Here is a 27,476-nt window from a genome sequence, read left to right on the forward strand (position 1 = left end):
TTTGGGCGGTTGGCTCGCGACGCCCTCACGCGGAGCGCGCCGTCGTGACTGTATAGAAAAAGTTCCATTGTACTCCCGGCGGCTGCTCAGGCCGTAAGGGAAGGAGCGAGCGCGCGCCTCTAGACCGGCCGTGGCGAAACATCACACTCCTCCCCACCCACACGAGGAAGACACAGTCTAGGGCCTCACAGCGAATAGCGCACCCCGGAACGTCTTGCTCTTGAACTTCTTTGCACTAGTGGTGTTTGCGGTTCAATCGTGGAGAGCGCTGAAGCATCTGGCACGTCCTGTGCAGACCCCTCCCTAGGTTGAGCTTCGAGCTGTACATGCAGTTCCGTCCTCACAGTTGGCGTTCAGATGCGGTTGTCCGGCACAGGCCTGTTGGTCATGTGCACTCATATAACGCGGGCAGGCCTGCGCTTCTGCCACGGCATCCTGAGGTGCGGCGAAATCAGGGCGCAGATTCTCTCGATATCGCCTCTAGAGTCGACCATCCCGCAGTGTGACATCAGCGAGGTGACTAGAAGGGGCGCCACCCCTGCGCACGCCTATGCTCCGATGGGCATAAGGTTTCAGCGCAGGTTCCTGCACCTCTTTTTCAGCCCACAGTGCCTCACGAACCTTTGCCAGCACAGAATCTTTAGAGGTTGTCTCAGCCACGAAAGGCGGCACCAAGACCTTGGGATACGCAGCCTCGAGCATGAACACGTCTGCCGGCTTCTCGATGGTGTGTTCAGAAACAGGCAGCGGCAGTCGACTCATAATCAGTGTTCGCGATGCTCGATACGGGTCTGTACTTAAGCTTGTAGCTGTAAGCGGCCAGCATCAGTGGCTAGCGCACTCCTCGCGGGGAGCACGTCTCAGGCACAGGTTTGTAGGGGCGGGCAAGCCAAGCAAAGGCTTGCGATCGGTGAGCACCTCGAACCCTCGGCCCCATACATACTGCCGAAACTTGGTCACTACGAACACCAGAGCGACAGCCTTTTTGTCCAAACGACTGTAGTTGCGCTCAGCAGGCACGAGACTCCTGACACAAAAACAATCGGCCGTTCGGTGACGTATTCATCGCGGTGGGCCAGCACAGCACCTACACCACACGGTGACGCATCGCAGATCAGCACCAGGGGCTTCTTGGGATCGTAGTGCACTAGAACAGCTGCCGATGCGAGTAGCTCCTTGCTTTGCCTAAAAGCTTGTTCTTGGTCGTCTCCCAACACCCATGGTGCCTTGGTAACAAGCAGTTGGTTTGGAGGATGCAACACGTTGGAAAAATGGGGTAGGAACCTCCGGTAAAAGTTCACTAGCTCAAGGTAACTCTGCAGTGACTTGACATCACTTGGTCCGGGCGCTTTTCGCACAGCCTCAGTTTTCTCTGGATTTGGGTGGAACCCCGCAGGCGTAACGACATGTTCCAAGTATTCGACTTGTGGGGCAAGGAGCACACACTTGTTCAGCTTCAGCTTCCGTCCAGGCTCCTTCAGGCGGCCTAGCACTCGGGCCAGGTTTTCCAGGTGATCTTCGCCGTTGCGTCCCGTCACCAAGACGTCATAGAAATACACAACAACGTGTCTCAGCCCTTGCAGAAGGTTGTCCATTTCCCTCTGGAATATCGGAGGTGCTGAGGTTATACCGAATGGTAAGCGGGTGTAATGGTACAAAGGCCCTCGGTGTGTTTGTCACGAGCCGAGTTGGCTCTTCAGCAAGCGAAACTTGTAAATAGGCATCCTGGTCAGGTCGAGTTTGCTGAATTTCTTTCCACCGCTTAGCTTGGCGAACACGTCCTCAACAGAGGGTATTGGGCAATTCTCTGGTACACTCATGGCTTCACTGTGACCATGAAATTCCCGCAGTTACGAATCTGCCCGTTGTGTTTCAATATGGGCGCAATCGGCGCAGCCCACTCAGAGATCTTCACAGGTCGCAGCACACCTGTGCGTTCCATGCGCAGCTCTCAGTTATTGACACGATCGAGCATCGCGAATGGAACAGGGCGAGGTTTAAAAACATGGCTGATCCCTCCGTCATGGGCATATAACACGAAATTGAAACGTGTCTTCACAGAAGTTGTGCTTATCGTGTAGTGATATATGAGAGCTTCTACAATGTATTTTGGTGTTTGGCAGCTATAGCACCGTTTGACGTCGATGCACCCATGTTGACGCCTGGTGGCATGTCTCCATCGCAACGACTAACGACCATGATCATGGTTAAACCGTTGTGGTAGCTGAAGTTGTGAACATATATTTGGAATCAGCGAATCGTGAATCGCGCGTGAAGATGACACCAACAAGCTCATAATCAACACTGGTACCCGATAGGCACGTTTTCAAAACATCGTCAATTAAGGGTAGAAGTGGCACGGTGTGCGCTTACTAGTAATGGGTTACCGACGCCTGTGTTCATGCATACACTATCACACTGCGCTTCAGCAACACGGGAGGCAGAGGTTCGTAGCTTCAGCCGCAATCGCGTGCGTCCCGCTGGCCTGTGTCTCGCTCCACCAAGGCACGACATTCGCCCGTCGAAATTGTGTCCTTTTTTCAACGCGTATTGCAGCAATTTTGTTAGTCGGTGCTCTCGCAATCGAAGCAGTCGGCGGCGGAGAAATCCCGTTGATGCATGTGGAAGCTACTGCACTACTCCGATGAGCCGGCGCACGCTGACACGAAGCGAAAGGCAAAGAACGTAACTGCGTCTAGGGTGCCTCGGGGGAGAGGTTCTTTGCAGTACTTTCCACATGGGTTTCCTTTGCGCATGCGTGGCTGTCGCCTAGCAACGAAGACACGCGCCTTGCGAGCGCGGCGGCGCGGCCAGATGTTCTCTGGCGTGGCCGAGCACAGGCATGTCGGGCGTGTGGTAGTGAGGTAGTACGGTCCCTAGAATATACTGAGCGTAGGGGTAGTGCCGCTTTGCCGCTGCGACTACGCTCAGCACTTGTTGAGAGCAGATTCCGTGCCACTTTTCATGCGGCGCGGGTCACTGTGGAGCCTGCAGTGCCGACAGCACCTGAATATATAAGATGTAAGGCACCTGCGGGACTTGTTAGTAGCGACTGACATTTGCGTGCGGTAGATATTGCCGTACTTATGGAGTTTACCGTGCGGAGGTGCTAAGATGCCCCAATGAAATGGCCTGTACTGAAGTACAATAAAAACTCAGGGTCCCTTATGCATTTGCCTGAGACGACTGGAAGGTGAAAGCCATCAAGATGATGTTCTAGATGAATTACCAACCCGTTCGAACGCTCACGTTAATAGACCTAGTTGCTGCATGCATTAGCGCACCCAGGATTTCTCTCGGGGGGGCGTTGAACTTCTGACAAGATTACAGGAGTGCGGAGTGGGGGGGGCAAGCACATTGCATAATACGCCATTTCCTTGCTTCAGCTGGAGTAATGCGACAACAAATAAAATACCAAATAATAATAATAATAATAATAATAATAATAATAATAATAACAATAATAATAATAATAATAACATGAATTATGATGATGATTATTCAGCGTTTTACAGAAAGGTCTTGAAATAACTTGACAAGGCCAAAAAACCGTTCAGTGGAGCAGTGCACGTAGAAAATAAACTACAAATTGAACCGACATGTCGGCTGGCTGGCGGTCGCGCAATGATGTTAAAACTTTATTACTATGGAAGGTAGCGCATACAAACGGGACGCAAGAAAGGCACATGAAACACACCCAGCGCCGTGTGTGTGTTTTCGTGTGCGTTTCTTGTGTCCCGTGTATTTGCACTACCAGTGTAATAAGAAAATGCCATACGAACAAGCCCGCATGCATGGCAACTTTAACTCTTAAAAAACGCTGCAGCTGATAATTTCCTACGCTTCCTTGGAGTTCGCCAAACTATAAATTTCAAAGCGCACCATAAATATTACTTATAAACTACATAGTATTGATTATAAATAGCATGTACAGTTCAATGCAGCACACGTGCAATGCAATTCTCAGCTCACGGATAAACTGCATTATAGCCACGCTTACTGACTTTCCAGCGTAGATTCCCAGGTCACTCCTTAGTAAAAATTGACTGGTCAATGGACGCATGAGACGACGATATCTGCTGAGTTACCGGTTCCTCTATGGACGTAATCGGGCATTCCGGTCGCTTGAATATGAACACGAAATCCTTTTTGGGTAGTAGGTGAGGATGTGTTAGACCATAGCCTCGTTCGACTGGCGCTTCGAGAGAGTGCTTCGGCGAGGTAGGCCATTGCCAACGCAGATTCACGCAGCAAACACAGCAACAAGTTCTAGCAAGCAAACTGAACGTGCACGCATGTGTGCAGATCAAACTTTGTAGTTTCCGTCCGATGTACATGCAAAAAAGAAGTGGTAAAAAGAATGGGCGAGGGACGTTTACTGAAAAAAAGAAAAGGAAACGTGCCGCCCTAACAGACCTTCCGCACTTTCCCAAGGTTCTTTTTTTCTTACCAGACATCGTTAAAAACATTTACTCCTTCTGCCACGGCTTCTTGCTCCTCCCATCTTTGCAACGGCCAGACTCCGCATGGCATGCTTAGAGTCACTGTGTGCGTGCGATGCTGCGACAATGGCTGGCGACGCACACACTAGTTGCGCCAAGGGTTGCTCAGAAATGCAGGAACCACTCAATGTGCTTAAACTCGTCGTGTGCTCGTGCTACGCAGCCTCCGTGGGTTCACGGTCGCTTTGATGAACGAGCCGCTTGCGAGGTGGCCTTTCTTCTCGCCGCACTAACACGTCTCGTTCGTCCGCTGTAAACGAGGTTCAGAAAAAAATGCGCGACCACTCCGTTGCAGCCATTAAGCAACAGACGGTACCATTCACGAGCAGCCCCGAAGAAAATAGAAAACACGTGCGTCGAAGCTTGGCGGATGGATCAGATGCCGCCGACGCCTTCTTATCTTTAAAATTTGAGTGAACATTGTCCCGACGTTTCAGAAACCATGCGGTTCCCTCTTCGGAGTTTGAGGAAGGGAAGCACATGAAAAGGGCTTCTTTTCTTGTTCGGCGGGTATGGAAGGGTGCTTCAGGCGGCGGCGGTGCTTGTCGGCAAAAGAACAGAGCAGCTAGTGCAAGGGCCTGACCGGAAGGCATGAGTTGAACAGTGAAGGGGGTGGCGAGCTTTTTAGACGGACGCGTCGAAGTGGGTACACAGATGCCTCTCTCTCCCTTTTTTCTTTCTTTTTTTGTGTGCTGTACACAAGGGGTAGGTTGCATTGAGCGCGGTTCACGTTGTTTGGGTCGTTAACATATGTCAGGATTCATTTCCGGTAGTTGGTTTCAACTGCGAAAACTGTAGTTTCAGGAAAATTGATTCGGCGGTCCGCGTCCTCGGAATCTTCGGCTATGGGGTTGCGATCTCTTGCAAAATTGGGGACGTCGTTCCCGTCTTTCTTTCAGGTTCTCGGTTCAGCTGGTGTCTTGAATTTTCTCTTTCGGCGGCCGTTCGTTGGGAGCTATGGTTTCGATCACTACTCGGATAGTAGAGACTGATGCATTTCTGTGATGGTGTTCATTGGAAAAAGGGGGGGGGGGTGTTGCTGGATTTATCAGCTTGCGTCGTGTTTTTGGAAGTGAACAGCTTTCTGAATAAAAGACTTTCCGTAGCTGCTCTTGGCGAGTTTCTTGAATATATCATCTGTTTTTCTTTTGTTTTTTCACGTTGTGCGCTGCAGTATGTTCCGGCTCTTCGCATTAACGTCTAAAACTAATATTCCGCATTTTTGGGGGGGGGGGGGGCTCTGAAGAAAACCGAAGATATCGACTTGTGTAGGTGTTTTTGCAGAGTTTTATTTTCAGGCTGGGAACATCCAAACACGGCCGAGAGTCTTATGTTTCAAGGGCGAATTGAATTCTCGTTCAATGAAATTTATATGAGAGAGAAAACTTATGACGTAGGATCTCTTGACGATCGAAAAACAGTCGTTTAGACGTATCTGAGAAATATTTTTGGTTGCTGCTGGAGTGAAATAAGAGCTCGTCCCTCGATGTGTTCCATTCTTATATTTGCCGTGGCATGCTCTATTGCAGTAATCAAAGGGGCAAGAAAATAAAAAAGGGGCCAGACTGACAACCCGTGAAAGCATATTTTTTCTTGGAAAGCTGCGCCCCGCCACGGTGGTCTAGTGATAAGTTATGGCGCTCGACTGCTGACCCGAAGGTCGCGGGATCGAATCCCGGCCGCGGCGGCTGCATTTTCGATGGAGGCGAAAATATGATTGAGGCCCGTGTACTTAGATTTAGGTGCACGTTAAAGAACCCCAGGGGTTCAAAATTTCAGGAGCCCTTCACTGCGGCGTCCCTCATAATCATATCGTGGTTTTGGGACGTTAAACCCCAGATATTATTATTGGAAAGCTGCTTCCCTGGAAATTTAGGAACGCAGAGCCATAGAGCATGCGGTTTGCGTTTTTTTTTTCAATTTAGGAGTAGATGAGTGAATACAACACATTTCTAGAGCCAGTCAGGAAAAGTCGACAGGACACCTCTGGATATGAACCTTGGACTCCCGGTGAGAAGGACAGCGGGGCAGTTACGGGGGGGGGGGGGGTTGGTCGGCCTCAGGGGGGGGGTTACAACCCCCGAACCCCCCCCCCCCCCGTCGGTGCGCCACTGGCTGCATGACTTAGCAAGTAAGAACTTCAGCATAAACGAGAACGAATTACAAAGAGATGAGACGAGCCGTGGCGCAGTGCGCGTGTTCCGTCCTATTAGCGCTGAAGTTTTCACCTTCAAAATGTACTGAAGTAACATCTGTATCGGATGGAATGGAGTAGCACAAGCACATACCCTTAATATTTTCATGAAGCTAGATGCATGGGTCGCGGGCCGCTGCGGATGCCTGCGTGCAGCGTATATAACCTCCCATCATAGCAGCTGCACGCCCAATATTTCTTTCAAATGTGCCCGCGTGGGAGCCTTCGTCCCTTTTTCCTATTCTTCTAAGCTTGACTTCGGCCGTTGTACAGCGACATTTTTAGTTGGGTCTTCATAGCCGTCGGCGTGCGTCGTCTGCTGGCGCGCGCTGCCCATATTTTCCAAGGCGTTTGCGTGAGGCGGGTGAAGTCGAAAGAACAGGGAAAAATCTAGGGACTTTAGGTGCCAGCGCGCGCTGCCCATGGTTGCCAGGCGTGGCCACGCATGCGCAAAGGAGCCCCATGTGGAACGTACTGCAAAAAACTTCTCCCGTGCCTCGGCGACGCCAGCGCAGCCAGTGTCCCTCGCTGGTATCGAGACGCTTTAACCATGACCTCCGATATCGTACGCAATCTCGGAGTAAGCCATAGAGTTAATATACTCACTCTAGAGGAAAAGCTCCCAATAGGGCCCATGCATTGAAACCTGTAACCGCCTGTATACCGCCTGGGTTCCGCTATGATGGAACAAAACGAACGTTGCCAGACCCTGAGAGGCTCGCTATATTTGACGGTAGTAATCAGTTTTAATCTACCAACCTAAGCCAGCTACGCGCTGTTCTGCTGCATCCTGCGACAACGCATGATGTCCTGGGCAGAGGAAGTCCCAGGGGAACTGCAAAACGGCTTCAGACCAGCACGATGCCTGGAAGACAATTTGTTTGTTGTGACACAAGCCATTGAGATTGCGGCAAGAGAGGAAAGGACCCTAATAATGGCCTTTCTCGATATATCGCGTGCATACGACTCAGTGGAGCACAGACTTTTGTGGGAGGTGTTGAGGCAGCAAGGCCTGCCCAGCAACCTACAACAAATTCTACAGTCACTATACACAGACAATGAGGCTGTGATCCACTGGGAGGGCAATGTGACACAACCGATAAAAGTCTCTAAAGGACTGCGACAGGGATGCCCCTTGTCCCCTGTGCTATTCACGCTCCTGGTAGTTAACATGGAGAGGAAACTGACAGAGAGCGACACAGGCTTCAACCTTACCTACTGGGATCAGGGAGTGATTTGCCCACGTCGCCTGCCAGCCTTATTCTATGCCGACGACATTGTGCTACTGGCAGACAGCACAGAGGACCTGCAGCGTCTGCTAGATATATGTTCAGATGAGGCACAGGCCATCGGTCTGCACTTCAACCCCGCAAAATCGGCATGCATGGTTATGGCGAGCCAAGAGGACCCCATGCAATACACTGAAAGCAGACTCATGCTCCAGGGAAACCCTATAGAGTGGACAAGCACCTACAGATACTTGGGAGTGACATTGTCAGCTGCACCTCCCTATACACACCACTACGAGAGTGAACTTAAACCCAGAGCAATGAGGAAGCGTGCTTTTCTGAACTCCAGGGCACTTTGGGCTTTCAACAAATTTGAAGTCACCAGAGAGCTCTGGAAGTCAGTAGCGGTCCCGGCCTTGACTTTTGCAAACAGTGTGCTCTGCTTGTCATCCGGGACACGTCAGTCCCTCGAAGTACGTCAGAGGGAGGCAGGTAGAGCAGCACTGGGCGTCCACAGGGGCGTACCAAATGAGGCGGTGCAGGGCGAGGTGGGTTGGTCTTCCTTTGAGGCTCGGGAAGCAGTGTCCAAACTCGCCTATGAGCGCCGGCTGAGCCAACTACCAGACGGACGTTGGGCGCGTGAGGTGTTTAAGTACATCCACCTAAAGTGCATCAACACAAAGTGGGTGCTGCGCACAAAACGCCTGACGGAGCGGTACGAGGTCGCACCATGCCGACTTACGGAGAAACTTCAGCGGGACAGGAGGACCAAGGTGCGGGGAGCCGTCCAGGAGGCCGAAAGTGCCAGCTGGCGGACGATGGGAGCAGGAAAGCCCGCTTTGAGTTTCTACAGTAAAGCAAAACAAGCGATCGAGAAAGAACCGCTGTACGAAAACTCAAAGGGAAGCGGTCTGCTATGTGAAGCCAGCTGCGGCATGTTGCGAACCCGACTGCTGCGGGCGACGTACACACCCAACCTCGACATGACATGCCCCCTGTGCACCCTGGAGGAAGAAAGCATCGAGCACATCGTGCTACGCTGCCCAGCATTGAAACCACAGGTCTCCGCCACTTCATCTGCGGCCGCTACGCCACCGGAACAACGGCAGACATTGCTGGCAATGGCGCTGGGTTTCCGGGAGTCACAAGAGCAACCGCAGCGGGAAACGGTGGAGGCAACGAAGCGTCGATTAGAGCACTGGTGGTGTACGAACTATCTGCAGGATAGAACAGGTCCGGCAGCAAATACACCAAACCAATAGTTAGAGACTTATTGTGCCAGATCCGGATTTCCCGTTTGATCGCCCGTTACAAAGGGCAGGGCAACAATATCATCATCATCATCATCAACATCAGCTGTGTTTTTATGCGTGAAACCGTGTGTTAGTGTAGCGTTGTCTGCGCAGCTGGCCCGACTGATAACAGTTCACATTTCCACCTGTTTGTGCATTGTTTCTACTAGGCACGCCTTACCAATAATACATAACAAATAAAGTTTCTCCGTTCGCTGGCACAAGGGTCACTCGACAGATTCGCAGCTCGAAGCAAAGTGTGTAGGCCGTGGTCGCGCGGTGCTTCGACTTGCAATGACGAGACACCTGTATCCACGTTATTTTTCAGCTCATTGCTGCCGTACTTCAATGCAGAGAGCCATAAAGCAGAAAAATGTCGATTGCAGCATGCAGCGGCGAATGTGAATGAGACGTCACTCGAAAGCTTCAATGATAACTAAAGATACACGGCACACGAAATTTTATCGTCCTTAAAGAGACTAAAAAAACTTCGGTTACGCCTAGTTGGTGCCTAACTTTCAGTGCTAGTCTCATCTCTTTGCCGTTCGTCCTGGTTTGCACTGAAGTTTTCAGCTTGAAAGAAAAAAAGGGCTGTGTCACATGAAATCGAGTGGCACGTGGCAACAGAAAACGCACACAACGGGACACTATGGAGTAAGCGCTAGTAATTGTGTCTATCGTGACGCGTTACTTCTTTTCACATCTCACAGACGGCGGCACCGCCCCGCCTACCTACACCGCCGACAGAGAGCACCGTGCGAAAGAGGACTGTGAAAGATATAAGGTGCGTTCGTGGAGTGTCTGTGATCTGTCAAGTTGGCTTAGTCGGTTGAGCGTCGGGCGCTTACCGTCGCGGTCGAAAGGTCGTGGGTTCGATTCCCAGCGGCGGGTCTTTTCCTTAGTTTTTTTTCTTTCTCACCCGTTGGCGTCCATTTTATTAACGTCATAACCGCGACGGAAGTACTTGGTGGACCCCGGCATAAAAAACTTTCGTGTTAAAAACTTGGGCTTGGCATTATCCGGCAGGGTGATCTTCGCAGCGACGCCCTTGAATGTCCCCAGCTCATCGTCGAAAACACAGCGGTACTCAGCAATAACATCCTGAACAGACGAAACTGCGTTGACATCCATCGTGCTGCATAGTTCTATCCCCAATCCTTTCATCCAGCCCCGCCCTATATGAGGGATGGGCAGCGGCCGGAGACGACGTATAGCAGATCATCGCACTCGTGGCTGCCAAGCCGCACGGAAACAACCAGCGTTCCCTGGACAGGAGTCAGCTCACCAGAATAGCTTCTCAACAGGACCGTTGACGGTTCTAGTCGCGCAGACTGAAACTTGTGGCGAAAGGTGTCCTCCGAGAAAACCGACACACTCGCACCCGTGTCAAACTCTATCAGCAGCGAAATTCCATTCACGGAAACTTGGACAAGGAACGGCTGAGTGTCCTCAATTCCTTGCAGTTTCCTCCGCATTTCGTACACTTGGGGCGCATCGAGCCGCTTTTCAGTTCCGTCACACCCGGTGCCGTTCACGGCGTGCACAGATTTCCTCCCCAGATGGCGGCGTCGGTCCCCTTTCTTCGCCTTACACACACGAGAAAGATGGCCCTTGAGCTTACAGTTGTGGCTATTCAGGTGACGGTACTGCGTAGCCAGATTCCCGCGCTACCGCAGCAAACGTACACAATGGACGTTCCTTCCCGCCTCGGCTTCGACGAACCACGTGACACAGCGTTGGTCGGCGCCATCAAAAGCACGCGCGAATCCTTGCTGAGGCCTCGACAGCTAGTATGGTGGCCAGAGAACATCTATGCGGAGGCGCTGCGGCGCTGGGACGCTTGTACAATAAGTGCCGCCAGTAGCGGCCGCGCGCGCAATCCCTCGTGACATGTTGCGAGTCAGAGCATTGACATTGCGGAAAGAGCAGCGCGCGGTATTTAGCGGATTCCGCAGAACAGAACACGTAGAAACATATTTAAAATAAAACCCCTCTTCTTCACGGCAATCGTCTTTACGCCGGCAACCATGTTTACGGCTTTATGGCGGAAACTGTCTCTAGTAGCGCGCCGGCCCGGGTGGCGCCACTATAGTTCAGTCAAACCTAGAGTTACTGCAAGGTAGCAGAGTTGCGCATCTGTCTTCCAAACGCCGCTAGCAACCATGCGCTGCGGAGAAGCTGACGCTGGGGCCGCTGCAGCGAACTGGATTGACACTAGTCATTCACATTAAAGTAAATCACCGGTCTTCTACACGCCAAACATGTCGACCGATGACCCGGTAGGCATGTCGCCTGCAAAAACGGATTGAGTCTTCGCGACATAGCCATGGTTGCTAGCCAGACCTATGCGCAACTCTGCTACCGAAAGGTAGCATATACAGTAACTCTAGTCAAACCTGCAGTGCACTAGGCCTATAACAGTTTTCTTCGCCATCTCTAGCGTCAAGTCCGGCTGCTCCAACAGTCGTCGCTGCACAACTTCATCGTTAATACAGGTCTGCCACAATGCAGTCACGCAGCATCCTGTCGCGAAAGGTGCCAAACCGCAGTCGTCAGCGAGTTTGTTCAAATATGCAAAGTAGTCCAGAGCCGTTTCACCCGCCTGTCGTGTTCTTGAGTTGGACTTGAATGTAGCAGCGACTTCCGACGGTTTTTGGCGAGAAGTCCTTCCCGAGAACATCAACAATGGTCGTCAAACTAGCCTCGCACGGATTCACGAGCGCCAGCAGGTTACGAAGCAGGGTGTATATGGCCGGGCCACAACACGTGAGCAATACAGCTCTTTGTCATCCGGCACGTCGTTGGCAATAAAAGACTGTACAGTTCGCTCTCGGTGTTCTTCCCAGCTCGTCTGCGCGTCGAACTGCTCCAGCTTGCCGATGCCAGGCATTTCCGAAGTACAGGAACGAAGCCCAGGGCAGCAGCGGCACTAGAACGAACAGCCTCCAAGCAGCTCATCGCGTCCTCCTCGTCGCCATTGGGACGTTTGGGTTCCCGCGTGAAAATGAACAACGAGAGCGAGCGACCAGCCTACACAGACTCCGGTGACTAACTTCAGCACTTTCATTTCAGCTCGCGCGCGCCGCGAACTGCGCCGTTAGCGCATGAAGCTAGAACGCCTCGTGGTGTCAACTTTTCAAAGAGCAGGCACCGCCTCCTCAGCCTTGGCCGCTGGCCGCCATTTTGACTCCACCACCCGGTCACTTGTGCGTGGCGTCCGTGCTGTTGCTGAGTCGGTGCTCGTTTCCCTCCAGTTTTATGCGCTCGCCGCCGTCACCATGACCGGTTGTTGCCTGCCGCAGTGCCCCAATTACAGTGTACTAGAAGAGGGCAGTGGGCTTACTCCGCCGCTCCTCTGACGCAGTTGGTGTCGCATAGGAGAGGTGGCGCCACAGGCATCTTCGATGGAAGCTTCGCCTGCAGAAGCTGCTCGCCGGTGGCCGCTCGTACGAGTTGCGACGCGCGTTTCTTCGATATTTATAATAAACTTGCTTGTATTCACTTCCCTCTGATTGTATTGAGAATGTATGTTGCTCTCAGTTCGCCATTAATCCCTTTTCTTTTGCGATAGAGTTTGCCGAAAGTCAGTCCGATGCCAGCTTATGCAGCCTATGCTTTCTGCTTTCTAGTGCGAGGCAGTTAACGCTTTCTTTTCTTTTCTTTCTTTCTTTTTCTTGGGGTGGGGGGGGGGGGAGGAGCTTGAGGTCTTTGCACATTTTGACAAGCTCTACATTTGTTCAGGCCACATCGTATTTTCCCCAATATAACACCTCGCCGAGCCCAAAAGGACGGTGTACCCCTCAAAATATACGGTTTCATATACATGCCGCGTAGACCTAACCTAAAACGATTTTGTAGCAAGATTATGCCCTGCCTTACACCAGATAATTATAAAACAGTGCACGCTCCTTCCTAGCCGAGCTTCAACATGCAGGCGTGCTGGCTGGGTTTGTGCCTTTGCTATGCTGAAATGAAATTGTAGCTCAAATATTTTTTCTCCTACTTCGGTTGTTGCACTTGGCACAGTAGTTTTCTCGGGGTTATTATTAACTATAATTATGCAGTTATCCGTCTGTTAGGCCTATGTACAAGGTTCTGTTCACGGCATGAAGCTCATTATTTTCAAGAACTGAAGTACAACATCCAACCATATTGATTTACACACTTCATTCACGTCATGTGCAACGGCTCAGCTTCATCTGCTTGGCCCTCTGCCGCTTTCCTCCTTTGTCACTGTTCAGTCCTTTCACATAGAAATGAAGACGTACGTGTGACAACGTAAAAACTAATTACTTTAACTGTGAGAGTAGCTGCGTGCACACTCACACTCACTCGGATTCAGACTCACTGAAATTTTTATCAACCGGCCTCACTCGGACTCAGAATCCCGAAAATATTACTCAGCCTGACTCAGTCAGACTCAGACTCGCAGCTCGATCTGAGTCTGAGTGAGTCAGCTCATGAGTGAGTTTGCCAGGAAAACTGTGCTTGCTCCAGTACGGTAAAAGCCCATAGATAAAACTGATTCACAAGATGGTGGAGATGTAGATGCTTCTGGACATTCTTCACAGCCTGCATCATCAGCGTCGTGTGTGTGTTCAAACGGGCCAGACACCGTATTGTCGGTAGGACAGAATGCGGGCTTTGTCAGTCTGAAAATTCCGATCGTTTCCTCTTACGAGCGGTCCTTTCTTGTGTCGGCTTTTTACTAATGTAAGCTAGCAGATTTGCTAGAAGCGTCGGCATAGCATCAGCGCATAGAATTGGTCTCCCGCGAGGTATACGCACTTCTTTTCCCTCGATAATATGCACATAGTCTCTGAGCACATAACGCGGCTCGAAGTGGAGCTCGCACACTGCGCTGGTGTCTTCCAGGGGCTTGTCCGCTCTGCGCAGGTTCTTCTCCTATTCTTTACACCTGTTCTCATCCTTCGGGACGCCAAACAACGACAGCTTCGACCCACCCTTCACGAACACGTAGCCTGTTTGGCACCCAAGCGCGTAGCAGTGGTTTTGCCGATATCGCGGCATGGCTAAGGCACTAAAGAACATACCGATTTCTTGCGCGGTGTGCACGGCTCACAGCTGACGGCAAAAACTAGGCGCTACAACGTTCACAGCAATAACACATCGCTCGACAACTGCTGCTGTGCAAGAGCTGGCCAGCACTTTCAGCCGCCACGCTCCCCCAAAGTTCTATTGATGGCGATGCGAGCGCCGCCGCCCGGGCGGAGAGAGAAGCACACACTGGCGACGTTTGTGGAGCCACCCCACCGCATACCCTCCGCCGGGGAGTAAGCCCACTGCCCTCTTCTAGTACACTGTACCCCAATCCACTGCCGAATGGGTGCGTTTTCAGTGGGGGAACGCGTGACATGTAGACTTTTGAGACGCTACCGCAGGGGCGCTGCACAACGGTAAGCCACGGCCGTTGGTAGGCGAACGCTCGGGGCGTTGGCTCGGGCGAGCGCGAACAAGAGCTTTTGCTGGAAAGGAGCAGCCGTACGCTCGCTTACGAGTTAGAAAAGGCGCGGTTTTTTTGTTGCGTTGGCTCTATCAGTGAGTGCTTAATGTGATCGGACATTTCACAATGACTGCGACGCCCAAGACCTGTTGCCGTGGTGGAGATCGGTAACTGCGAAGAAGTCGCTCACTCACTTCGCTCACTTCAAGCAGGACGTTCACTTCTAGCAGGACGACTTCAAATTAGAGCGCAAGGTGCTGCGACCGACAGCCGTACCGACCATATTTTCATCTTTTCCATCTTACAAGCTAGCCACGCCCTCAATGAAAGGTAGACAACTTGTTTGTGTTTTGCCTGTTCCTTCCATGTCAAACAGCAAACGAGATTAACTATACGGGTTCCAAAGCTCAAGAAAAGAAATTATCAATCACTTGCGTGCAGAAGTTGCTGAAAAAGAAAGTCTGGTGAGTGGAACGACGTCGAACGCCGAAGGATTCTCTGGACTGGACGGCGGCCTACACAGCCCTGCCGTTGAAGACCGCGTTAAAACGCGATAGTTAAAACCCAATAAACCTCCAGTTCGGTGTGCAGTGCTGTGTGTCTTTCCGCCTTTTCTTGTTTTCGTTTTTCATCTGCGCTGTTTCTTTAGGACGCCTCTACGCGCCAACTTGCCCACCTTGTCATCTTGGTACAATATGTAGGCAAGACGTTTGCATTTACTGTATTTTAGTAATGTAGTTCAATGGTAACAACTCATGTTTGAATCAGGCGTCATTCAAAAATTGCACTGATTAATGAAATGCAAAATAGATATACACCAGATTTAGCAAGTATATACGTGAGATATTCCATGTCACGCTAGCTTACTTTGAAGAACAGAAAGTAAGTTCTAGGCACAAGCTGAACCATTTCTTCTGTGTTTTGCAGCTTCGCCGTGCAGCTGGGTCAACTGAAACTACTGCGCATCATCACATGCGTGCCATTATCATCGACTGCCCCACAGAAGCAAGCACAATCTGCAGAACACCAGGAGGCGACTGGTTCCTGGACCGTGCGATCTCCGGGACCACGTGGCCATCTGCATATATAAAGACTGCCACTTCACCGAGGATTGCATTCGGCAGCAGTGGCGGCGTTCTACGCACAGGTTGAACCATTTCTTCTGCGTTTTGCAGGTTAGTGGGGCTCTTCTCAGAGCATAAAATTGGTTCTAGTCTTGAATAGCTGCCACTGCTGCCCGGTGTTTAGTATATGTGATTTTTTTTATGTGATTTTCTTCGTGTAGTCGGTAGTAACTAACATGAACAAGGAAGTTGCGAGACTGATCCGTGATTTCAAAGATGAAATCAGAAATCAGAGTGGAAGCAAATGAAAGAAGCGCTAGAGCGAGGCATCCGATCAGAAGAAAGAAATTTCCGCACTGCAATTGATGAAATGAAGAAGAGCATGGATTTCTTCAGCAAGACCCTAGATGACACCAATGAAAAACTGGTGGCAACTTTAATGGAAAATAATGCGCCCAAGAAAGAAAACTGCGTGCTACAGCATAATGTTTCTTCTTTGGAAAAGAAACTGGCGGACTGCTAATCAGGCCTCTTGCAGTCGAGCAGTACTCGCGAAATCGAAATTCGGAAATTAAAGGAGTAACCGAAAAACCGAATGAAAACCTTATTGAAGTACTCCAAAAAATTGGAGATGTAGTGGGCGAGACTATAACCCCTGAGGACATTGACGTTTGCCACAGGGTTCGAACAAAGCAGGCAGGTGAAACCAATATAATTATTCAATTTCAACGGAGGGGAAAACGCGATCAACTGCTTCAGAAGTCGCGCAAGAAAAGGCTAACAAATGCCTCCCTCGGTTTACCTACTGAATCTCCTGTGTTTGTAAATGAACACCTTTGCCCCGAAGTGAAGAAAATGCTGGGAATGGCAATAGCGCGCAAACGGGAACACAGCTGGAAATTTGTGTGGACGAAAAATGACACTGTTCACGCACGCCGCACAGAGACTTCGCCTGTTGTCCGCATAATGCGTAAAAGCGATTTGAACAAGATAACAAACACATAATTTCACAGAAACTCCAATAGGCTTCCCAAGCAACGCTTAGCGGCCCTGCTGCTCTTGACAGGCAGCGCCATCTCTGGCAGAAAAACAGAAACTGGGGTGTTCGCAGCGCGCGTTTTCCCTTCTCTCCACCGCGTTGCTGCTCGCTTCTGTGCACGTGCAGAGCTCTCGCGGTGCACTTTCGGCGCCTCGCAATGTACCGCTTGCAGTGCGGCTTCAAAAGGATTTTCAAGCTTGACTGGCACTTCCGAAAAGCGAACTTGATAAAATGAGAAAGGCTCGTCAATCACGTTAACGGTGAAGAGCAGACGATCGACGACAACCACGCCCGACTCAAAGCGAAATGCATTTCCCAAGTCGCGATTACACCGTGTAGGACGTATACCTCGAGGTAAGTCTCATTCTGTCATGTTAAAGATGAATAATGGTCCACATGCACTCCGAAATGAAGCCGTGCACGCTATCGATGTTCTGCGGCGTGGACTACGATTCATATGATTGTCGTTTTGATATGGCATGCTTACAGTAGCAGCCGTGTACTTTCGTGAACAAACGTTTGCGGCGTGCGAAAAAAAGATTATACCCATGGCACTGCTTCCTGAGAAGGTTAGAGTCAAGTCCTCCGTGCCGCTGGAGAATCACCCGCCGATTAAGACGCGAGGCAGCTAGCTGAGCTTCAACCACTGTGAAGCAAGATGAACTGCTCGCCTCGTTTTTTCGGCTCTCGCGTCATGCTTGCAGTCTCTTTTTATGATATCGACTTGACAGGCGTATAAAACCTGTTGCGTGAACGCGGCTAGAAAATCGCACAAAGTCAGAAGGTGGTTACTTCAAGGTTGCAATTGCAAAGCATGTATTAAGTGCCAGTTATATTTAGCGGCTTAAATATATATCACCCCAATAAAGTGACAAAAACAAAGCAAACCTGCAGAACGATGTCAAAGCTTGCTGAAAATGCACAGACGTCCGTTCCGGCGTGATAAAGCAGCCTTCCCGACGCGTGAAATGCAGGCGCCGAACTTCTGATAATGTGCGGAGTTCAGTTGAATTCAACCAACCGCGCAACGCTACCGGTATAGGGTGTATGCACGACCGGCATCGACAGCGACATGCAGGCAAGTCTCGCTGTGCACTCTGGGTAATCCGCCATTTTGAAGCAATAACAAGCAGACGAGCAAAGCAGCATGTATGACCAGTGCCTCCTCTTCGATAGCTGTCATGGTTTACTGCGCCGTTGTAGGCTGCAAAAGCCGTACATACACCAAAGCCGAGAAAGAGAAGGCTAAGCAGAACAGTCAGAACCTCAGCAACTTTCGGTTTTTCAAGATTCCAAAGGTGCGGGTTCATGAATGCGGCAAGACGAGGCAGCTGTCGCAACGCCGGCAGCGCGAGTGTATCGCCCGCCTCAACAGGAAGGGTGTCGCCGATAATCCGCAGAAGCACAAAGTGTGTTGCCGGCACTTTTTATCAGGTATGCAAGTCTCGCACCTACGTTACCTATTTTAAAGCGCTGCCCGTTCCTGTCATTGTGAAAGTGTTATTTTGGGCACCGCGGATGCAGGCATTGCTTTGAGCAGAGCGTGTACTCTGTTTCGCAGGGCCACAGTCTCCAGTGGGTGCTGCTGGCTCTGCAAGGGCTTTTCGGCTCACGAGCTGCACTGGCACCGGCACCTAATCGTCGTTTTTTCATCGTCAACGACGCGGAATCCATTTCAGCGATACTAGGCCTCACATCCAATTTCCTGATGTGCGTCGGCAGCCACGAGTTGGCGCTGTCCGTGCACGAACGCTCCTGCCGCACGCGCACGCCGTACTCTACGTAAAAAAGCAGAGCCGCGACATGGGAACACGCATCGCCGTTCCCGGCCATGCACGTACAGTGCGCGGCAATGACTTCACCGTCGCACTTGCACAGGGACCATGAATCCACAGGTGGCCTGTGAGGCTCTGCGAGTGGTTGACCTGGGCAAAAAGATAACATTGTATTCCGCTAGAAGAATAAAACACTTTAACGTACCTTTGTTTTGAGAATCACGGAGTCTGAGGAAACTTCCTTAACCGATGGCTCGCGCATCCAATCGCTGGTCACAAAATTGTGGCCTTCTAATCCTTTTTAAGCCTTTAGTTGTTGGCGGGTAAGGAAGCTGGTCCTCAAAACAGGAACTCGCTTATGTCTGCGGCGTCGATTCGCGGCCACAGGTTGACGTCTCTTACTCAGTCGCTTTCCCGAAGCTCAAAGGGGTCCACACCACACAGGGCAACTTTCTCACTGTAGCGCGCCTGGTCTTTGACGCACAGCGTCGCTGCATAATCCGTTTGATCATGCGTCATTTTGCCGCAAAACAATGTTGCATTCTTGCACAGAGATGCCAACCGCACGCCCGGAGACCGACTGCGACCACACATCGACGACCATTCCACAAACGTTGCCTGCTTTGGTCTGCTTGTTATTGCTTCAAAATGGCGGATTACCCAGAGTGCACAGCGAGACTTGCCTGCATGTCGCTGTCGATGCCTGTCGTGCATACACCCTATAACGCGAATGTGAACGTTCAACAACGACGGGTAGGTCTCACGAGCACGGGGAATCAAAACACAAAGTTGCTTCACCTACAACCGTAACTGGACTTTAACAATGCGAGAAGACAGCGAGTAATCATTACTGTAGTCGCTGCGTGCATGCGCCCCGTTACTTACCGATTCATGTAGTCGGAACGAACGAAAGCGATGAACTCAGACAGCCAAAATAGAAGGCGAGACAGCGCTGTCAGCTATCCACGCTTGCCGCCTTTATTTCTCGTGCGACACGCCCGAGAACCGATACAGTTTAGGCCTGACTGGCTGCCCAGGCGGCGCTGCGAAAACGGTGCTAAAAAGCGCCCCCTACGACAAGTTCTTTGGTTTCGAGTAGTCAGACAGGCGGCCGCATGCAGCACTAAGCTCAGATGCGCAATGGAGCCGCCGCTGTCGGTTGTGCTGCGCTTTGGATCTCGGCCAGCTTCTGGCATGGCTGAGTTCTTCAGGCCAAGCAATCTGCGTAAACGCAAGAAGCTCGTCAACGTCAAGTACGTTTACGACGTGCAGGAGATTGAAGGAACTATTTCGGCGCGCTGCAACTCGCAAGTGCAGCGAATCTCGTACAACGTTGAACTCGAGTTAAGTTTTACAAGGCATGATCGCGCGATTAACGACAGTGCATAAACGAAAAGAATGCTGTTAAGAAAGCCGACATGATTTGCATTACACGACGAAATGGAATCAGAAAGGTCCAGTGACGAAGGCTAGCCGTCGGCGGCCCGAATGAGCGCATTCGCGTCGTGTGCCGTTTTCTGCCGCATTCAGTCGCAAACACACTTTTTCCCCATGCACGGTCGTAATTTTCAACATTTGCTTCTAGGGAATTCGTCAAATTCTGTCAGCGTGCGGTGGCGGTCGAGAAGCGACGGCGCGCAATGTTTACAGCCGGCCGCTGGAAGCAGCCGGCTATAAGCTGCCGGAAAAATCGTAGGCACATACGCAGGGTGACTCATGGCATCGTTTTTCCCTTGCTAGTGTACTTGTATTAGTAGCCCCAAGAGAGTTTACAACGGGCTCTAGAAATGCCGCTCTTCCAGCTTTCGCTGTGACTGTGCTGCGCTTTCCGCGCAGGCCTGGCATTTTTTTCTCGTTTCGCACGAAATGCCGGCTGCATATCCTCGTGATCGCCGTCGGCAGCCACGGCGTGCCGTCTGGACTGCACACAGGGAATATACACATATATAAACGCGTGCACGCGCGTCCTAAAAGTAATCAGCACGTTACGTTGCAAACCACGTTTTGCTCGCGTACTCACTTCACGCGTCAGACGGCACGTATCCAGCGGTTCCGTCGCTCCACTTCGTACGGCTTTCAGGGGAACCAGTAAAACCGCACATTAGGATCCTTACCCCCATGTTCGAGGCAGTTAACCACGCAACAATAACGGCGGCGACCGCGCTTCGGGACCGCGCGCTGCTCAGAGCCGTCGCCCAGACCACCTGCTTTCGGCACGGTTTGTTGAAGCAGGGATCGCTCGTCAAACATGTCAGACTCTGCAGGCATAGCGGACAAGTTCCTGCGTACGTGTTAAGCACTTTTTGAGCCTGAAAACTAGGCGCAAAATTAAGTAAAACGCTTAAAGCAACTGAGAACTGCGTAACTCGCCGGTCGGCGTCCATCTTTGACTACCCAAGTAACTTCGGCGCACGCCACCAGGCTCCGCCACAGTACTCAAAACTCCAGCGCGTCAGCCCTTTAACACGTGAATCGTGTGCCTGGTCTGCACTGTTGTGGCTGGCCACTAAACCGCAATACTTCGGACCACGCTTGCGCTTCCGCGGGGTCGCTTCTGCCATCGTGGAAATGCGCAGCTTCGCACAGCAAGCATCTCGGTTCAACGTACCCAGCTGACGGCCTCCCAGTTACCCGCACCGAGAGAAGAACGCGTGTGCACGTGCGCTACCGCTACCGTGAAAGGGGCTGAGTCGGCCGCGCGAAGGTTCAGAGCTTTCCGACAGAGCCGCACCGCGGCTGGCGCGGCGCTGTCGTCGCGCCGCAAACTTGAGCTTGGGTTCCCTATACATTCATGCCCAGAATACAGATGGCGCCTTCAGGCTATGTAAGTCCAGGCGACATCATTATGAAGCACACTCTACGTCCACAGCAGTACTTTCATTAACGCGGACTATTTAAAAAAGGCTTTTGACACCGTCGATGATGGCATCTTACTCAATAAGTTAAGCGCTTATGGGTTTCGCAACAATGAACTCGATTTTTTTCGCAGTTATTTTGATAATCGAAAACAAATCGTACATATGAACGGCATAACGTCGACCTTTCAGCATCTTAGTACAGGAGTACCGCAGGGTTTAGTACTCGGTCCCCTGTTTTTTACAGTATATATAAATGACTTGCCCCAAACATTAAAATTCGCTGATATATCAATGTACGCTGATGACACCGCTATGATAATTACAGGTGGCAACATCCAGGAACTACAGGAGAAAGCCCAAATCGAGCTTGCTAAACTTTCCGAATGGTTCGTTGCCAATAAACTAACCATTAATACTACAAAAACTAGATATACCGTTTTCCACTCACGTTCAAAAATTATCTGTAATAGTTCTATCTCACTGCATATAAATCAATGCCCACTCGAACGCACCGACTCATATACCTATCTTGGCGTTATTCTCGATCAGCATCTAAATTGGCAGCGTCACATCGAAGCTCCTTGCTCAAAGCTAGCATCTGGTTGTTTTGCATTGTTTCAGGCACGGGAACATTTTCCAAGAAACATTCTCCGCATCCTGTATTTCTTATTTTTCCAGTCTCACCTAACGTACTGTATTGATTCATGGGCCTGGACATTCAATACTTACCTAGATCCTGTTCGACGTTTACAGAAACGAGCCGTCCGAACTATTAATTTCTCGCGGCGAAATGAACCAAGCAAACCAATCTTTTCTAAGCTGCAAATCATACCGTTTGATTTCTTACGAGAAATAAGTATGGCAAAGTGCATTAGCAGTGTAATACAGGACAACTATCCGTTTAACATATCAATATTGCGTGTGCCAACGCGTACAACAAGAAACAAAACAATTGGGAATTTTAATATACCAGGGGCAAGAAACATATATGGCCAGAGACTTGTAGAATATATTGGTACAAAAATATGGGACCACATACCAACTGAGGGTAAGCAGAGCAATAACGTATCACACTGGTTAAAGAAGTACTATCAACGGCAGATGTCATGTATTAGACACTTATGTCACGTGCGCAACCTGTAGATACACTCATATGTTTTCTTTTTTCTTTGTTTTCACTGTCAATGTTGTTATGCTTACCACATTTCAGTTATAAACGATATGTTGTCTCGTTGTTCTATACCATGCATTCCATGTCTATACCATATATTTTTGTCTGTTATATTTTTCTTTTTTTTAATCTGCTATTTCTAATTTTTTCGATGTAGTTGTCATTGACGATCGAAACTGTCAATTACATGTTTGTTAATGAACATTTCTGTAATTACATGTCTGTAAATGACCCCAATACTAGCCTTCGGCTAAGGGGTCATACAGTGTTTGCAATCAATATGTATTTATTTCATGTGAATAAACTTCAAACTTCAAACTTCAACATTACTAACAAAGAAAAGCTGCTAAAAATTATGCATCTAAATGCAAGGTCACTGTTGAACAAAACGGATGAGGTCACTGTGCTAATCGAATCATGTAACCTCAATTTTGAAGTTTTGATATTTACTGAAACCTGGTATAATGATGACTCAAAGTACTATGCACTTCAAGGATACGAACATTTCAATGTAAATCGCAAGGAGGGCAAAGGTGGCGGCGTTGTGATTTTAACTTCTTTTAATGGTTATGATATTCTTCGAGAATATAGCGTCGCTACCGAAAATTACGAAGTTCTATGCATTAAAAAAGAAAAGACGGTATTTGCGGTTTTATATCGACCCCCTAATGCCAGCCACTCTGCCTTCTTTCAGTTTTTAGACAATCTGCTGTTATTTGTAAATGAAAATGGCTACCTACTTACACTTGCTGGGGACTTTAATATCGACATGATGACCAGTGCAGCAACTACTACACAGTTTCTGTCAATCCTGGAGTGCAATGACTTCTACAGCGTAATCAAATCACGTAAGCGTGTAACCGCTACTACGTCTCATTACTGGACACTTTCATAATAAACTCGACTATCGATAAGTCATTATAAGCCATGACATCAGTGATCACATGCCCATGTATCTTTTCCTCGAACGAAAGACGTCAACTAAAAGCACGTTCACTGGTAATGCAACGTACCGCAAGATATCGGCTCAGTCACTTGACAAATTCCGAGAAGCTGTGCGCGAAACAGACTGGACTGGCATATTTTCCATTAGGGATGCCAATGAGGCATATGACAAGTTTATGAACAAACTAAAAATGCTTTACTTTAAATCATTTCCGATTCAGAGCTACCGAAATCAAAAGCCACCGCGCAAGCCCTGGATTTCGAAAGAATTCGTAAGACAAATCAACAAAAAGAATAACCTTTACCAGTGTTTTGTCGAGTCAAAGGACTTGTCGAAGTGGAAAGAATATAAACAGCTTAGAAATAAATTAAAGAAAAAGAAAAGGCGAAAAATGACTACTACACGCGTATACTTAATAATGATTGCATGCGCAAAACTAACAAGGTATGGGAAAAAATAAACGATACAATAAATCGCAGGCCAGCCACTGCACGAATAGATACACTGAATATCGATGGTACTTCTATAGGCGGCACAGAACTTGTGGACCTATTCAATGATTTCTTTGTGAAAGTGGGATGCGTAGATCACGCACTCTAAGCCAAAAGAGAGCAACGGGGCTATAGGGGTTCCTCCTTTGAGGGAGCAAGTGCATTGCCACTCCCATTACTCTCCTAAAAGGAGCAACGGCAAGGGGACGAACCGTTAGTCTCCCCCAGTTGCTCCTTGAGGACCAACTTTTACTCCTTCTTGATGCTCCTCAATGGAGCAACGGATGCTCCTTCCCGTTACTCCTTAGTTTTTCTTGGGCCAAAAAAAATGCGTTTTTGATTGATTTCGAGAGAATATTGAGGTTTATACAGATATTTGTTTAAATGTACAAACGCTATAGAGACATCTCATTCAGAAACAAATTTCAGAAAATTTGCAACAAACACACAAGATTCGAACTCGCGACCACTTAATCGCCATGCGCGTACGCTAACCACTATGCCACCACACGCTACGGCGCTGTCTGAAAGGAAACGGGGTTATGTAGGTACCGATGGGTTGTTGATGGGTGTTAGTGAAATGAGCATAGGCGTGCAGAACCAGAGGTGATGTTCGAAAGAGAATAGAAAGTAACAATGTAGATATCTGAAAACGTCAAGGTAATGAGTCTCACGCGAAAACACAGGCTTTGCCAGTGCTCCATTCAATTTTTTTTTTCTTTTTTGCCCGGAGGTGTGTTTTCTTCTTCTGCGATAGCTGCCCTCCTGCCAAAATCAGCCAGTGACAAGGTAGCGATGAGGGGGGGGGGGGGAGGTCGCGGCGTTAGCTCGCTGTCAGTCTTTCTGCGCATCGCGATATAAGTATGCGTTGCGTGATCGCTGCTGCAACCCTGCAGTCGGGGCTTTTGCTGCTTTGTACTGGAGACTGCCGTTCAGCATAAAACCGCAAATGTAAAGTCTATCAACTGTGTACTCCTCTCAACCGCTTGTTTGTCGTGAAGTGTACACGGAGTTTCGCGAAGCTTCGCATTTTATTGCCACATTCTCCAGCCTCCAGCTATTTATGCCAAATGTTATACGCAAACACGTCATTTAACTTGCGACGACAGCAGCTTCAGCTGCTGGCGTTCTAGTGCAACCATGCCTTTTATTAGGAGCTTTCAGCTTGTATTAGGGGCTTTAGCTTTACGTTACCGTGTTACAAGATGCCGGAAGGAATCTGCGCATACGCGGGCCTTTACAGAACGTGAACTACTCGCCGGATTGGCTTTACGTTTGCGGCCCTATCTCGCAAATCCACCTTCGTTCGCGGCTACTCCCGATACCCGCTTTGCCGAGGCTCCAGCTACCGAGTAAAAATAAGCCGAAGTGCGAGCACCAATTGCAATCACCTTGTTTCAGCCGGATTACCGAGGCTAAAGTCACTAGAGTGACCTAGAAATAGAATACCGAAGCCGTAAAAACGCGAGAAGCCTTGACATAAATACCCCGATGGATGGATGGATGGATGCTATGAGCGTCCCCTTTGTAACGGGGCGGTGACATGTCTGCCACCAGGCTCGAAGAAAAAAAAAGCTTCCTTGTTTTATGTTGGCCTAATACCTTATTTACATTGATTAAATCTATGTTATTATACCAAAAAAATATAAATTCACGGTCTATCTCTCTGCCTCTTAAGGCAGAATGACCCTATTTTTCCCCCCATTATTTATTTTTGTTCTTTATCTAGAGCTACTTTTCTGCCACCAATACTCTAACCGTCTCTTACTTATTTCTATCCCGGACGTGTTCAGCTTTCCATTGTTGTCCCTAAAACCCAAGGCTTCATGTAGACTCGTGCCCACACGTATACCTGGGTGAATATCGCCACATTCAATCAGTACATGTTCCATCGTTTCCTTAGTTCCTCCGCAGCATGTACATTGTTCTTCTTCGTTACTGAATCTCGCTTTATAACTACGCGTTCTAAGGCATCCCGACCTTGCTTCAAACAGTAAAGCGCTTCCCCTTGAATTATCATAAAACCTTTCACTCCTTATTTCGTTTTTTCCCTTTCGGTAGTTACTCAGAGCCGGCTTCTTTTCCATCGCTGCCATCCAATAAGTCCTCTCCGCCTCTCTGACCTTCCGCTTAATGCTCCTTGTTGCCATATCGCCCGCACTGCTAGCCGTATATTTACTGGTGAGCCTCCTAGTTCTTTTTCTCCACTGCGTGTCAACGCTTTTTCTATACAAATACCTGAAAACCTTCTCTGCCCATCTACTCTTCTTCATTTTCCTCAGCCTCTCTTCGAATCTCATTTTGCTCTGAGCTTCCCGCACTTCAAAGCCTGTCCATCCCATATCACCCTTTACAGCCTCATTTGTCGTCTTCCCGTGAGCGCCCAACGCGAGGCGGCCCACCGTCCTTTGATTTACATCCATTCCTGATTGTACCTCTGACTTCATGCACACCACTGAGTTCCCAAATGTAAGCCCCGGGACCATCACACCCTTCCACAGCCCTCGAAGCACCTCGTACCTATTGTACCCCCATAAAGCTCTGTGCTTCATAATTGCAGCATTCCTCTTTCCCTTTGCTACCGATGCTTTCTCTTGTACCTCCATATATCTATCCCCCTCATTTACCCATACTCCGAGGTACTTGTACTCGCTTACCCTCGGTATTTTTTGGCCCTGTATAAAGACCTCATGGTCTTCGTGATCATTGAATACCATCAATCCACATTTTGTTGCACTAAATCCTAGTCCTAAAGCCTCACATTCCCTTCCGCATATATCTGCCAGTCGCTGTATATCATCTTGACTGTCCGCAAATAAGACAATATCATCAGCATAAAATAGACCTGGAAGCTTCTGCTCAACCATCGTGCCGACCTGTTTGTGTGACAAATTAAATGCAATGTTGCTACCTTCTAGCGCTTTTTCCATCCTCACCATGTACAGCATGAATAACAGCGGGGACAAAGGACATCCCTGTCTCAGCCCCTTGCTGATTTCAACGCTGTCCTTGCTACTTATTCCTTCCCATTCTATACAAACTGTATTTTCTCGGTATATTTCCCTCAAAAGCTGTATACAATCGTCGCCTATGCCCACTTCTTTCAGTATATCCCACAAAATTTCCTGATTAACGTTGTCATACGCCCCGGTAATATCTAGATAAGCTACATATAAGGGCCTGTTTTCTATTTTCGATATTTCTATACACTGGGTAAGAACAAACAGATTATCGTCTAACCGCCTGTCGATTCGAAATCCATTCTGAAGTTCTCCCAAAATATCATTTTGTTCTACCCACGCTTCTATTTTTAATTTTACTGCCTGCATCGCCAACCTGTATAGCACCGATGTAATGGTTAGCGGTCTATACGAGCGAATGTTATCCTTTTCTCCCCTGCCTTTATAGATTAAGTTCATTCTACTTTTTCGCCAACTGTCTGGTATTTCCC

Source organism: Rhipicephalus sanguineus, chromosome 2, assembly GCF_013339695.2.
Source record: "Rhipicephalus sanguineus isolate Rsan-2018 chromosome 2, BIME_Rsan_1.4, whole genome shotgun sequence".
Classification (NCBI taxonomy): domain Eukaryota; kingdom Metazoa; phylum Arthropoda; class Arachnida; order Ixodida; family Ixodidae; genus Rhipicephalus; species Rhipicephalus sanguineus.